The sequence below is a fragment of the Cyprinus carpio genome, chromosome B12, assembly GCF_018340385.1.
Source record: "Cyprinus carpio isolate SPL01 chromosome B12, ASM1834038v1, whole genome shotgun sequence".
In the NCBI taxonomy this organism is placed as follows: Eukaryota; Metazoa; Chordata; class Actinopteri; order Cypriniformes; family Cyprinidae; genus Cyprinus; species Cyprinus carpio.
The window spans coordinates 35635-48336 of NC_056608.1; the positions used below are offsets into that span (position 1 = coordinate 35635).

Below are 12702 nucleotides of genomic sequence, written 5' to 3' on the forward strand. Positions count from 1 at the left end.
GCAAAAACAACTACACAGGAGCTTAAAATAATTTATTGGCTTTCTAGTGGGCTGCATTTCAGACTACAGCAAATTCATGCATGCAGAGGGGAAATTCAAAAGGACCGGCCTCATATGCATATTGTCTACATCTGAACCAATTACAGCAGGCAATCAAAACCAATTTGAGCCACTGGATGTAGAATGTGATTGTAGACCAGCCCACACAGAGGCGCTACGATGTCTGTTTCTGTTCTGTGTAAATACTGCAACTATACATCTATGCTACACAGTTTATTTCAAATCCAGACTCTTTCTGATGTGAAGGATGGAACAAACATGACTGAAGCTTGACTAAGCAACATAAAAAAAGACATCAAAATGGCAAGAGCAGAAAAGTGTCTACTGAAACCGATGATTTAAGGTCATTTCTATCAGTTCCCTCGAGCTCACACCGACGGTCTGAAAAGACTATTGTAACCTGAAGTGCGCAGACCTCTATTTATCTGGCAGACGCATTGATTGGAACAGCTACAGAGCCATTGACCATCCTAGGATATCGTTTTTCACTTCGATCACATTTTAGACCAACTCAGTTTAATCTTAAGCCTCAGTATAGAGCCGTTATGTGTTAATGGTCAAAAAAGGTCATTGCCATCCGAAGTCCATGCCTGCCATTTGGTAGAACTCGAGGTTGTGAGGCTGGTAGAACTCCCTCAGGCTCTGAATGACCTCCGGGTCGATTCTGGGATGCGTCCTGCCTTTGGTTTTGCCCAGACAGTGGGGTTTGCTACTGCCTTCTGGCTTTTTGAGGCAAGGGAAGCCCTTGGTCTTGTTGAAATAGAAGTGTTTATCTGTGATGATCCTCTGCAGGCCGAGGAAGTCCTGTACTCTGCCCAACTCGCCCGCCGGGTCGCTTATCAGCCTCTCACCGTGGACGAAATGGATCTGCGAGAGCGGAAAGTAGGCCAGCCATCGCTCCAGGTGTCTGGCGTACACAGAGAGAGTCTATCTGTCCCGTGGATCGGTTCTTGAACGTCAGGCTCTCGTTTTGAATGTCAGGCTCTCGAAGCTGGGGATGTCGGGCGTCTTGGAGATGATCTGGGTGTAGTCTGAAACGGCGCGGGTGACGGGGTCTCGCACCACCACGATCAGCTTGATGTCTCGAGACGTGGTGTGGATGCGGCCCGGCGTCTCTGGGCTGACGAAGTATCTGGGCGTCTTCTCCATCACGATTTGCCCGGTCAGGGCTTTAGGCATCGTGCTCCTAAAAGATGAGAGAAGAGCAGGGATACTTGATTACTTCTCCAACAGAAATGTGCACTTGTTTTGAGTAACCTGTGCAGTAAGTCAAAAGTACATTTAGTACATTGAAGTTTCATTCTCTGGAAAGCCTAGGCTTGAGTAAATGTATCTTGTTTTAACTAGTTTTTAAATGTTTTAATTTTTACTGAGAAAATGGCATTTATTTAGAATACGGTGTATCAAAAGGTTATTATAATGAACTAAAACTTAAACTTGAAGCAACAAAATGAAAAAAAAAAATTTTTTATCTGAAATGCAATAAAATAAAAAGTATAACTTAGGTAAAAAAAAAAAATTACTTAAGCTATTTGCAAAAGCAACTTTTATCATTTTTATTTAGTTTAACTTAATGTAGGTTATGAAAATGAATAAAGCTAAAACTTAAAAATGAATAAAAAATATATAGATACATTTAAATAAAATTGACAAAAACAACAAAATTACTAGTTTAACTAAAATGGAACATTTCGAAAATGGAAAAATTATACAAATATTAAAACTAATTTAGAATATTAAAAGAATCGTGCTATAAGAAACCAATTATTATTCTGATATGGATTTTCTACATAGAGTTCACCATAAAATATGAACATATTAAAACTGTAAGAGTTAAAGCATCTGGCTTAGGATAAATGCAAAAGTAAATTACTTCTGCTGTTTAAAAATTGCTTCAGAACAGGGTTTATAAAATGACTTTTTATGATTGCACGTGGATTCTTTTTGTAGAATAAGTAAGAACATATATTATTTGTAGTACATTGTGTACTATTGTATACAATGTAAAATGCTAAAGCATTTCTTATCTAAACATTTATTATTGTAAAAAAAAAAAAGGAGACTACATGAAGAACATAAACAAATCCTACATTATCATAACGTAAACATAGTTAAAACTGCAGCCAAAAAGTAAAAAAAATGAATGTTAATTAATGTTAACTAATTTGGGACATAACAGCGGAATGTAACACAGGTTAAAAGTGTTACTTAAGCTGTATACTTAGTATGTCGACATTTTTTTTTTCTAACTGAATACATTTTAAAGTAAACAAATGACAATTCAATCTGAAATAGTCCCTTCAGACATCTAAATACCAGGGTTATTATTAATGTTAAATTAAAATCATAAAAAATACATTTCTTGAAATGGAATACATCTCAACTGAAATAAAATAAAATAAAATCAATAAAAAACATTAAACTTTTCTTTATTTCAGCTATAGTTGCCAGGGCAAGATTTCTTATTTTTGTTTAGTAAGTTGAAGCAAATAATTAAAATTAAAGAAAAAAAAAATCTAATGACAAAATTAAACAGAAATAAAAACAGAAAATATAATATAAAAATAACATTTTATTCTAAATATTAACAAAACCTGTATTATTTTATATCACTGATACTAAAATAAAACTGCAACATAGGCCTACTTTTTGCACTTTTGAACTCTAATCTGATTACCAATAAAGAAGAGTTAGGAAAGTCATCAAGTAAATAGACTTACTTTAGAAACTTACTTTTCCTTCCCTACCACCATCAATCTTGTGTTTCCACACATCTGTTTTACTTAAGAGCTGGATTGCGACTGCCAGCCCAGTATTGATCATCTAAATCACATCACGCCCCCAGCAGCCCGGAGCACATGACCTAATGAGGGGACACAGCGTTCTGTCCTCGAGCAGATCAGCCCGGGCCACACGCTCCACTGTGCCTCTTATTGGCTGTAAATGAGAAGTCAGCCGGCTCCGAATGTGCATCAGTAATGCTGCTTATCGTGCAGATGTGCAGCCAGCATCAATCACTGCGGGTTACCAACATACACAGGAAAACAAATGGAATGTGCGCATGTCTTTCTTAGCGTTGGCAGATGGGACTCATTTGTTTTAAGTGGCTCACAGGCGCAAGCTTTAATAGTCCACCTGCACCCCACCTGCCTTTGCTACACGACCACAACTAATGTCTATTTAAGGGACTCCAAGTCCAAATCTATCAAGCTCTGAGAAGTCAAATAGACCAACAAAAACTGAGCGTCAGAATGTAATGCCAGAACAGAGCAGCAGTCAAACACAAGACAAAGTAAATAATGAAGAATGTGCTCAAATAATACAAATGACTTCTGTGGTGATAAAAGCCATTATGTTATGAGGAACAAAGTTCTTCTGATCTGTTATCAGAAGATAAAAATGATTGATGAATCAGAACTTTCTGAGACTAAACTACAAAGAAGACTCTTTCTGAACTTCTGTGATTTGGTGACATCATAGTTGATAAATGCATGGATGCAAGACATTTCCATGTCAGTGATGCCTATTGTGATCAGAAACCTGGCCAATGAGGAGAATAAGCAGTATTATTCTTTTTTTACTCTTTAACTATTTAATTAAAATTGAACGTAAACAGGATTCGGAATTGTGGATCAAATGAAAGTAAAATTAAAATGAACTGAAATTTAAAGAAATATATCTAATAGAAGATAAAATAAATAAAAGAAATAGATCTAAATAGATGTAATAAGTGTCATCTTTAACTGTACTGGCAATTTTGTCAAGACAAACTTTGATTGATGGTTTGACAAAGCCTCGAATGAAATTGAGGAAAATTAAAAAGTTTTTAAGTTTAATAGGCCAAATCTGTCATCTATAGAAATTATCTTTAGTTCTTTATATTTGACAAACAGAATGCATTACTTGTTTTCTGAATTGTAAATTTCACATCATTGCGGTTCAACTTCCTGTGGGGTGTGGCCAATGAAATTCACAGTGGTTGTTTCTTAAAGGGACAGTTCACGAAAACATGAAAATCTGCTGAAAATGTACTCATCCTCATGCAATCCATCATTAATGCATTTAACTTTAAACCTTAAAATACAGGTCTGTAATCTATAATGACATAATAAAAGACCATCTCCTGTTGTCCTCTCACATCAAAATCCACCCACATATTTGTTTAGAGCTGTTTTGGCTTGTAAACGGTGTTTCATTTGTGCATGTTTCTCTCCTGATTCAGACCAGATGACTTTTTCACTGGAGGAAGTGTTATTATGGACTCGTTTTAGTTAAAAAGGTTTTGTTTCTTACAAACATGCAGCTTTTGGCTTCTCCAGATGTTAACTGATGGACTGGAGTGGTGTGGATTATTGTGATGTTTTTATCAGCTGTCTGGACTCTCATTCTGACGGCACCCATTCACTGCAGAGCATGCTGAGACACTGATGCAATGCTACATTTCTACAAATCTGATGAAGAAACAAACTCATCTACATTTTAGATTTAAAATGAAAATGGTTTTCAGCAAATTTTTATTTTTGGGTGAACTATTGGACATAAAAATTGATGAATATTACCATTCATAAAATGAAAATGGTAATAAAAAAACTATATGTGACCCTGCACCACAAAACCAGTCATAAGGATCAATTTTAGAAAATTGAGATTTATAAATCATCTAAGCTTTCCATTGATGTTATGGTTTGTTAGGATCGGATAATATTTGGCTGAGATACAACTATTTGAAAATCTGGAATCTGAGGGTGCAAAAAAATATAAATACTGAGAAAATCACCTTTAAATGTTGTTCAAATGAAGTTCTTAGCAATGCATATTACTAATCAAAAAAGAAGTTTTAATATATTCACAGTAGGAAATTTACAAAATATCTTCATGGAACATGATCTTTACTTAATATCCTAATGATTTTTGGTATAAAATAAAAATCAATAATTTTGACCCATACAATGTATTTTTGGCTATTGTTAAAAATATACCCGAGACTTAAGACTGCCTTTGTGCTCCAGGTTCACATATATTATATAGTTATAGTTTTATACATATGATATTTTACGACAAGGCTTTTACTAACATTACAAGTAGACCTTTAAAAAAGCAAGTAATTGTGTAATTCCAAACTTTCTACCACAATCAAGGACACCGTTTTTAAATGTATGAGGCTCAGTCGGTCAGACCCAGATTGCATTTGAGAGATGACAAAGACGTACTGTCCGTCATGCTGTTCTGATAGGTCACTGAGGATGGGCCATATAATGCCTCTAGTGTCCTCTAGCAAGGGGACAGACTCACATCGGTGTGCCAGCCGTCCCTGCAACGCAAGCTCCTATCGATACAACAACACATCAGCCCTGCCAATCCCCAGACCTACCTGCATTACCAATGACTTCATCTGAGAAAGCACTTAGCCTAAAGACTTCCCTGTTTACCTATGCCTATTATGGGGCCAGCAAGTCTATTAGATCCCTCCATTAATTATTCACTTGCTTCAAGCGATCTGACCGCTTCGTACTTGCATGTGCCCCTCAGAGTTTGTCCTCTAGCTAATGCAAGGATTTCTGATGTCCACCGACCTTTGAACATTACGGGATACAGAGGAATGAATGCAGTATTGGAATATGAGTCAATGATTATTTTTCACTCTATTAACTTATCCAACAATACCATATTATTATTTAATATACAATAATATTTTATTGTATAATAACAATATTATTTACATTCACACTTTTAATGCAATTCATGTATACAGTAACTTAAATGCACCTCCTCTGATGAGCATGTTTCTGATTCCTGAAACAATTGTGATATCTTTGCGAGCATAAAGTGAAAAATGTCAGGGTGATATAACACCATAGCATAAAAAGGCTCTTTAAAAAATTTAATTCTTTAAACTAAAACTTTTTAAGTAGATGTCTTTTATAATTATTTCTTAGAAAAAAAAACAAAGTTGCTTCACTGCATATTAAATATTTGAAAAACATTTTATCAACAGGAAAAGTGTCCATAAGGCTCATAAAATAAAGTATAATTTGACCTTTAATGACGTGTGAGTGCACAAAAACATCAGTGATATTTCTGAATTTATATTTTTAAAAATGTTTTACTGTGAAAAGATACCTTTAAAACATTTCTTAAAATAATGCCGATTATGACTCAGTTTCTTAAAACCAGGAATAAATAGATATATTTCTGATGTTTTACTAGATCTTTACTTTTTTATTGTGGACACTAGTGAATATATATACACAATTCAGTAGAATCTTATTTGCTTTAAATTAACTGAGACAATCTAAGATAAGAACAAAGATACTGATCCAAAGGAACATCAATTTAATTCAGATTAGTCTGTGAGTTGAAGTCAGTAATTCAGTTTATATTGAATATATGCTTGCTTGTGAGAATTTACCTAAAACTTGAACAGCCTTTTTGTAATCTGGGCAAATGCTTGATAGGTTATATGAATAGCCGGCATGATATTCTGAAGAATTAAAACTTAAAATACAATAGAGTAGACACATTTTACAGAATCCAACACAAAGCCAGGCCTGATTCAGAACAGGTAAGTCTTTGTTAGTTAGATGTTCACGGATCAATCTAAGCAGTATATATTTCCCCTAAGACCTAAACCGGCTTCATTGTTTGGCACATCACTCTGTGTCGTCCAATCCCAGCAGCCCACAGGAGCCGTTGGATAGGTCTCCTCTAATTGAGGCTGCATTTGGCCGGGCCTCTCTGAGGTATCCTGAATAAACCAAATGGTGCCGTGGGTATTGATCATGATGGGGGTATGGTAATGCGGGCCTCAGCTGCTGCGGGTGGCAGGTGGAGTTTGTAGATGGGCCACTCTATGGCCTCATCAGCAGCTTGCTGTGCACAAACAGATGTGAGGCAATTACCCTGTCTTCTGTCCAGGCATCAACTACAGCAATGGATGTAATAGGAATTTTTTTCATTCCAATGAATCTGTTTAATGGGATGATGAAGCCTTCGTTTTTCATTTTTAGAATTGCTGACTTACGAATAAACAGCTCTCGCACACCTGGGCGCTCATGGACAGGTGCGTTATTACAATTTAAAGAATAGAATTGGCTTGAATGTCTTTGTTTTAACATTTTGGCAAAAAGAAGCATATATCAGCATATTTGAATGATTTATGAAGGATCTGTGACAATGAAGACTGGAGTAATGATGCTGAAAATTCAGATTTGATCACAGCAATAAATTATATTTTAACATATTCTCATACAAAACAGCTATTTTAAAATATAATAATATTACACCATTTTGGATCAAATAAATGCAGCCTTGGTGAGCAAAAGAGACTTTTAAAAACATTCTGAAGTACTTCATTATTTTTAGTAAAATGGACTGAACTTTTGAAAATACTGTATATTCACACAGAAAACAGCTATTTTAAATTGTAATAATAATATTACACAATATTCGTGTTTTACTGTATTTTTGATCAAATAAATGCAACCTTGTTTAGCAGAAGATCTAAAAATGGTAGTGTGTGTGTGTGTGTGTGTGTGTGTGTGTGTGTGTGTGTGTGTGTGTGTGTGTGTGTGTGTGTGTGTGTGTGTATAAGGGAATTGGTCAAATTTTCTTATACATAAGAAAATTGGTCAGACATGTCTAGTAAATTTCGTTAATAATGACAAAGGAATGGCAAGTAATACTGAATTCAACATGAAATTTCGAAGTAGACAAAACAAAATAGAATTTTCTTGTGTAATGTCCTCCAATAATCTTTGTTTATAGTGTATAATAGTTGGTATTTGACTCATGCAGTACATTACCAATAAAAAACTAACTGCAACAAAAAAAAAAACTAACATAAAAACACTGAAATGCACGACGTGTTATGAACTGTACATTTTTTGTGCAAATACTTAAACATTTTTCACTACTGACACTTTGGAATAATTTGTGAAAATTAAGCATTTTGAGATGCTAAAATTTTGTCAATTCGTGAAAAATAAACAATTTAATGAAACCAATTTTTTATATTAAATTTTGCAAAGCAAAACGGAATATGCACTTGCAGTAAGACAATGGGGATTAGGAAATGTGTGTGTGTGTGTGTGTGTGTGTGTGAGTGTGTGTGTGTGTGTGTGTGTGTGTGTGTGTGTGTGTGTGTGTGTGCACGTGTGTGTGTGTGTGTGTGTGTGTGTGTGTGTGTGTGTGTGTGTGTGTGCACGTGTGTGTGTGTTTGGACCCAACCATCCGTTTCTTTGCATATAGAGGCCATTAAAGAGCCAGTCAGTTGTAACTGTGCCCTGTCCACTTCCCAGAAACATCCATCATCAAGGGGCTCAGACGCCAGATCCCCATTCCCACTCCCCTGAGACACCTAATGAGAGCTGAATTACCATTGGACCATCTAGCCTTATGTTGATTCCATAAACTACAGTTTACTCACGCCAATACAGACACCTAGCCAAAATAAACATACATACACAAACATTTCACACCAGACTCCCACATGATGCCATCAGGCATCTATTTCATGTAGTGTTATATATAATAACTGACAATCAGATCTGACTCTTGTAGTACGAATCATGTTGTTTAGTTGTGTTTTTGTGAAAAGCATGTGGAAGTTGCAAAATCTCATCGTTTTCATTTGTAAAAGCTCCTGTATTCCTCTATTAATATCACCATCCTATTCAGCAGCAGTATTTTGATGAGTCTATGTCCTTGTGAAGTAGATGCACTACTCATATAGACAGTGCTTTAATAATTAATGGCCTCAAAAAGCTCCTCTCGGGACAAGCCTATGAACTGCTATAAAGGCATGTCTTATTTCTGCATAACAAAACCCAAGGATACTCACAAACTAATTACGTTTTTTGGCGCGTAAACATATGCACGTTAAAAAAATCAAACCCTCTTGCCAAAATAAAGGTTTGGCTTTGAATACAAGGGTATGAATTTAAATGCCAATTTTAATGACCGCTCCATGAATTGCAAATGAATTCCCATAATGTGATGACATCAGATGCAACATCAGCAAACCAAATTACAGCGTGTGACGCAGCACTATTATCACAGTGAAGGTGCATTCCAGAAGGACTGAAGAAAACACGCTGCTTATTTTACCGGATGGTTCCAGGAAATCGGTCTTGAGATTTTCGGTTTGGCTCGCCTGAGCCTCTAGTACCTCTGAATCAATATATTGATGCTTTTCAGACTTCAAAAACTGCAAATGTGTGTTTCAAAGCTCTCACGTGATGGATAATGTTTAGATCTCACATATTGTTCACGTTCGCCCTCCTTCTTGTGCACTATTGAGGGTGACTTACAGCAAATAGATTTCTTTAAAGGAAAGTGACAGTATTGGCGTTTGAAACTTGAACTCGGGAGTCTCAGCAGAATAAAATCTCTTGCTAATTGTAACTGAATCTAACCGGTTTAATTCTAGCGTGAAGTGAAGGTCAAGCATTGGCACTAATCAATGGTAGAAACACTATAAGGACAAAACTCCATCTATCACCTCGGCCTTGTTACAGATCTTATCCGCACTCTTTTGCCATTTATTCTCTTTGGAAAAGATCTGAATTGAGATTGCAAAACCAGCATCCCACCCCCATCTACACCTACAGATTTAATCTACGCTTGATAACAAGATTAATGACCAGTCCATTCCATTAGACCTGAATAAGTCAGCATGGACAGATTCCAGTATCTGCGTTTGGCTGCTTATCTGTGTCTCCTCTGACCATATGAAGTCCCTGGCGCAGATCATTATGTTTGGTGGAAAATGTGACTCGGGTTAAAGATCAATTGACGGGTCTCACAATAATGTCAAGTGGCCCGTCATGCTGTGAGGTCCATCTGGTCCCGGGAAGATGACAATCTGCCTGCTCTCGGCTCGTTCCTCTGAGCAGAACACTGGGGATTTATGTGCAGAACACAAAGGAATATCAAAGCAATATGCTTACAGACAAAAAACAACCTTGCAACTATTTCAAAATCACAAAAAAACCATTCAACTTCTCAAAATACAATAAACAGGCTGATTTTGAATTGACAAAGCAATCAATCAGCTGCTTAAAAGGTAAGTAATTGAGTTTTGTCAACTCTCTGAACAGCTCAAAGGCAGCGTGACAAACCATAAAATTGAGAGTGAGACTTTATTGAGGATACGGACAGAATCTGCAATGGGCTTGTTGATCAACCTGCCACTCTGTTTTCTAGAGAAGCAAATAAATAACCGATTGACATGATGCCTCATTCCCAACAACTGCAGACTAAATTCCCTTTCCACCAAATTTGCCAGACACTTTTAGATGTTTCAAGATACCAAGACACATTTCAAATGCAGCAGTCGACACAAGTGTTTTCAATATAAAGGAACATCTGGCAACAGCTCCAGAGATGATTAACACTGCCAACTATCCAGCCCCACTTCAGTGGATTGCAATAGCCAGATGGCATTATTTTTCTCACTCAAACCTTTACGAATATCATAATATGGCCTAGTGTTATACTGATACCACGCCTCGTCAAATAATACGCTTTTGGGAGTAGATTGCACTGAGGTCACACAGAGGTGAATTTCACACTTTTGGACAGTAGTGTTAACTTGTGCAAATGTAACAGTGCCTGCTAACATATTACATAATAATATAAAGGAATGTACTACAACACAAGCTATCCTAAAGAAACTGTTTAGGAAAGTGTTAAGTACACTGTAAATAAAATGTGTAACTTTGTATTGTATTCTTAGATAACAGTTGCTGCTTAGTTTTACAGTAACAGTTGCAAGATTATGATGCCTACTGTCCAAGGAAATGCAGTTGCATTTTACTTTGACTATGCACTGATTTATTTAGCTCTTGCAGCCATTGCTATTATGATGTTGTTACTTTCTTATTGGTATGTAATGTTTTTATTGATTGATTGATTTAAAAATACTTCACCATTGAGTCATTTCACAACTTTCTCCGTGACTTCATTCTGCTGTACACAAAAGAAAATATTTTTTAAAAAGTGTTTTTTGTCCTTTAAAGAAATTTAATGTTGTTCGAAACCCAAGATTAGTCCAAATATCTTCTGTGTTCCGTAGTGACATTAGGATGAGTAGTTATTTATTTTTTTTTTTTTAAGATTTATTTTTCATTTAACATTACATTTTAAAAGAACAAAAGACAGAAAGCAAAGTATCAGAAAAGTTCCAACAGGAAAGGTCCACAAGCCGGGACTCGAACTCGGGACACCCGATTATGTCGGCACACTGCCCACGAGGATATCGGTACCGACTACAATGAGTAGTTCATGACAGAATTTTAATAGTAGGTGCACTTGCCCTTTAAGTGTCAATCACTAAACTTTGCTTGTTTTCATGACACCAGCTAATTAACAGTACAAAAGGATCCCCCCACCCCCGACGCAATTTTCATTTTTGGGTGCATACATTGATCTAGCATGCTCTAAGTCCGAATGCAGTGTTTAATTTTACTTTAAAGTACTCTAAAGCATTATTATATTGCAGTTCCAATCATTAACGGGCTAAACATAACAACATGCATTTATTACCTGTACCAGCCGAGTCCGCGTATGTAGTGCCTGTCAAAGAAGTGCGGTTCGGAGCCGAGCGCGCGGACGTCCGGATGAAGCCTCAGGAACTCCAGGAGCGCACGCGTGCCTCCCTTCTTCACTCCGATGATGAGCGCGTCCGGGAGGCGCCGGCTCGCGCTCCACTCCTTCCCTGAGCTGTTGCCATCCACGCTATCATCCGCCACATAGTGAGGAGCCGTCAATGTCTCTCTCAGCACGGTCTTATTGTACCATCCCAGCGGTGAGTTCTGCGAACTGTCCACCAAGTCCGGCTCGCAGCATCCCAGCAGAACGTAGAGGATCGAGACGCAGATGATGCTGAAGGAAAACATGATGACTAGTCTCTGCAAGAGTCTCCGGAGGTCCAGGGGCGCGTTGCTAAAAGTTGCCATCCCTTTGAGGACGTTCTGTAGACGGCCATTCTCTTCAGGACTTTATTCGCTTCACTTTGACCAGCTGGAAGCCAAACGCGCGAATGACAGCGGGCGCGTCCCATTCCGTGCGCTTCGCGGAGCGGCATTCCTCAACAAAATCCGCTTTGTAGAGTGTCATCATGTCAGAGGGAGATCGAGGGGACTCGTACTTCCATGCTTTGCGCGGACGGTAGAGACAGAGGTTGTAATATCCGTGCAGAAGAGCGAGGATGTGACTGTCCCTGGAGGATTGCTGTCCTGAAGCCGCTCTCATTCATTCATGAAAGTGCGCGCAGCGCTGCTGCTGAGTATGATTGGAGGGTGACGGCTGAAGGCGGGTTTAATGCTGCTCTGCTGATACATCAGATGAGCATGGGGTGAAATATGTCATCCATTATATGGACATAGTAATGTGCATTAATATTTTCTCTCCTTATAATAGGTTAATAGTAGGGTTGTTTACCCCAGAAAAGTGCAAACAGAGAACGCAAAAAAAAGGGATCATAAAATGTAGTCCACATTTGGTGCACTTCCCAACTCTCATTCAGTTATGTGCATATTTAAATATATTAAAACAGGACAGAAGTTTTCACACTTTTTACTCCAGTACACATTTTATTTCTGAAACAAAGTTTCTGTACATGATATATACTCTATGCTCTGT

General features: G+C 37.3%; 1 pseudogene; it reads right to left on the minus strand.

The window, feature by feature from the left end:
• Positions 1-17: 17 nt before the first annotated feature.
• LOC109112845 lies at positions 18-12369 on the minus strand (annotated as a pseudogene).
• Between the last annotated feature and the right edge of the window lie 333 nt (positions 12370-12702).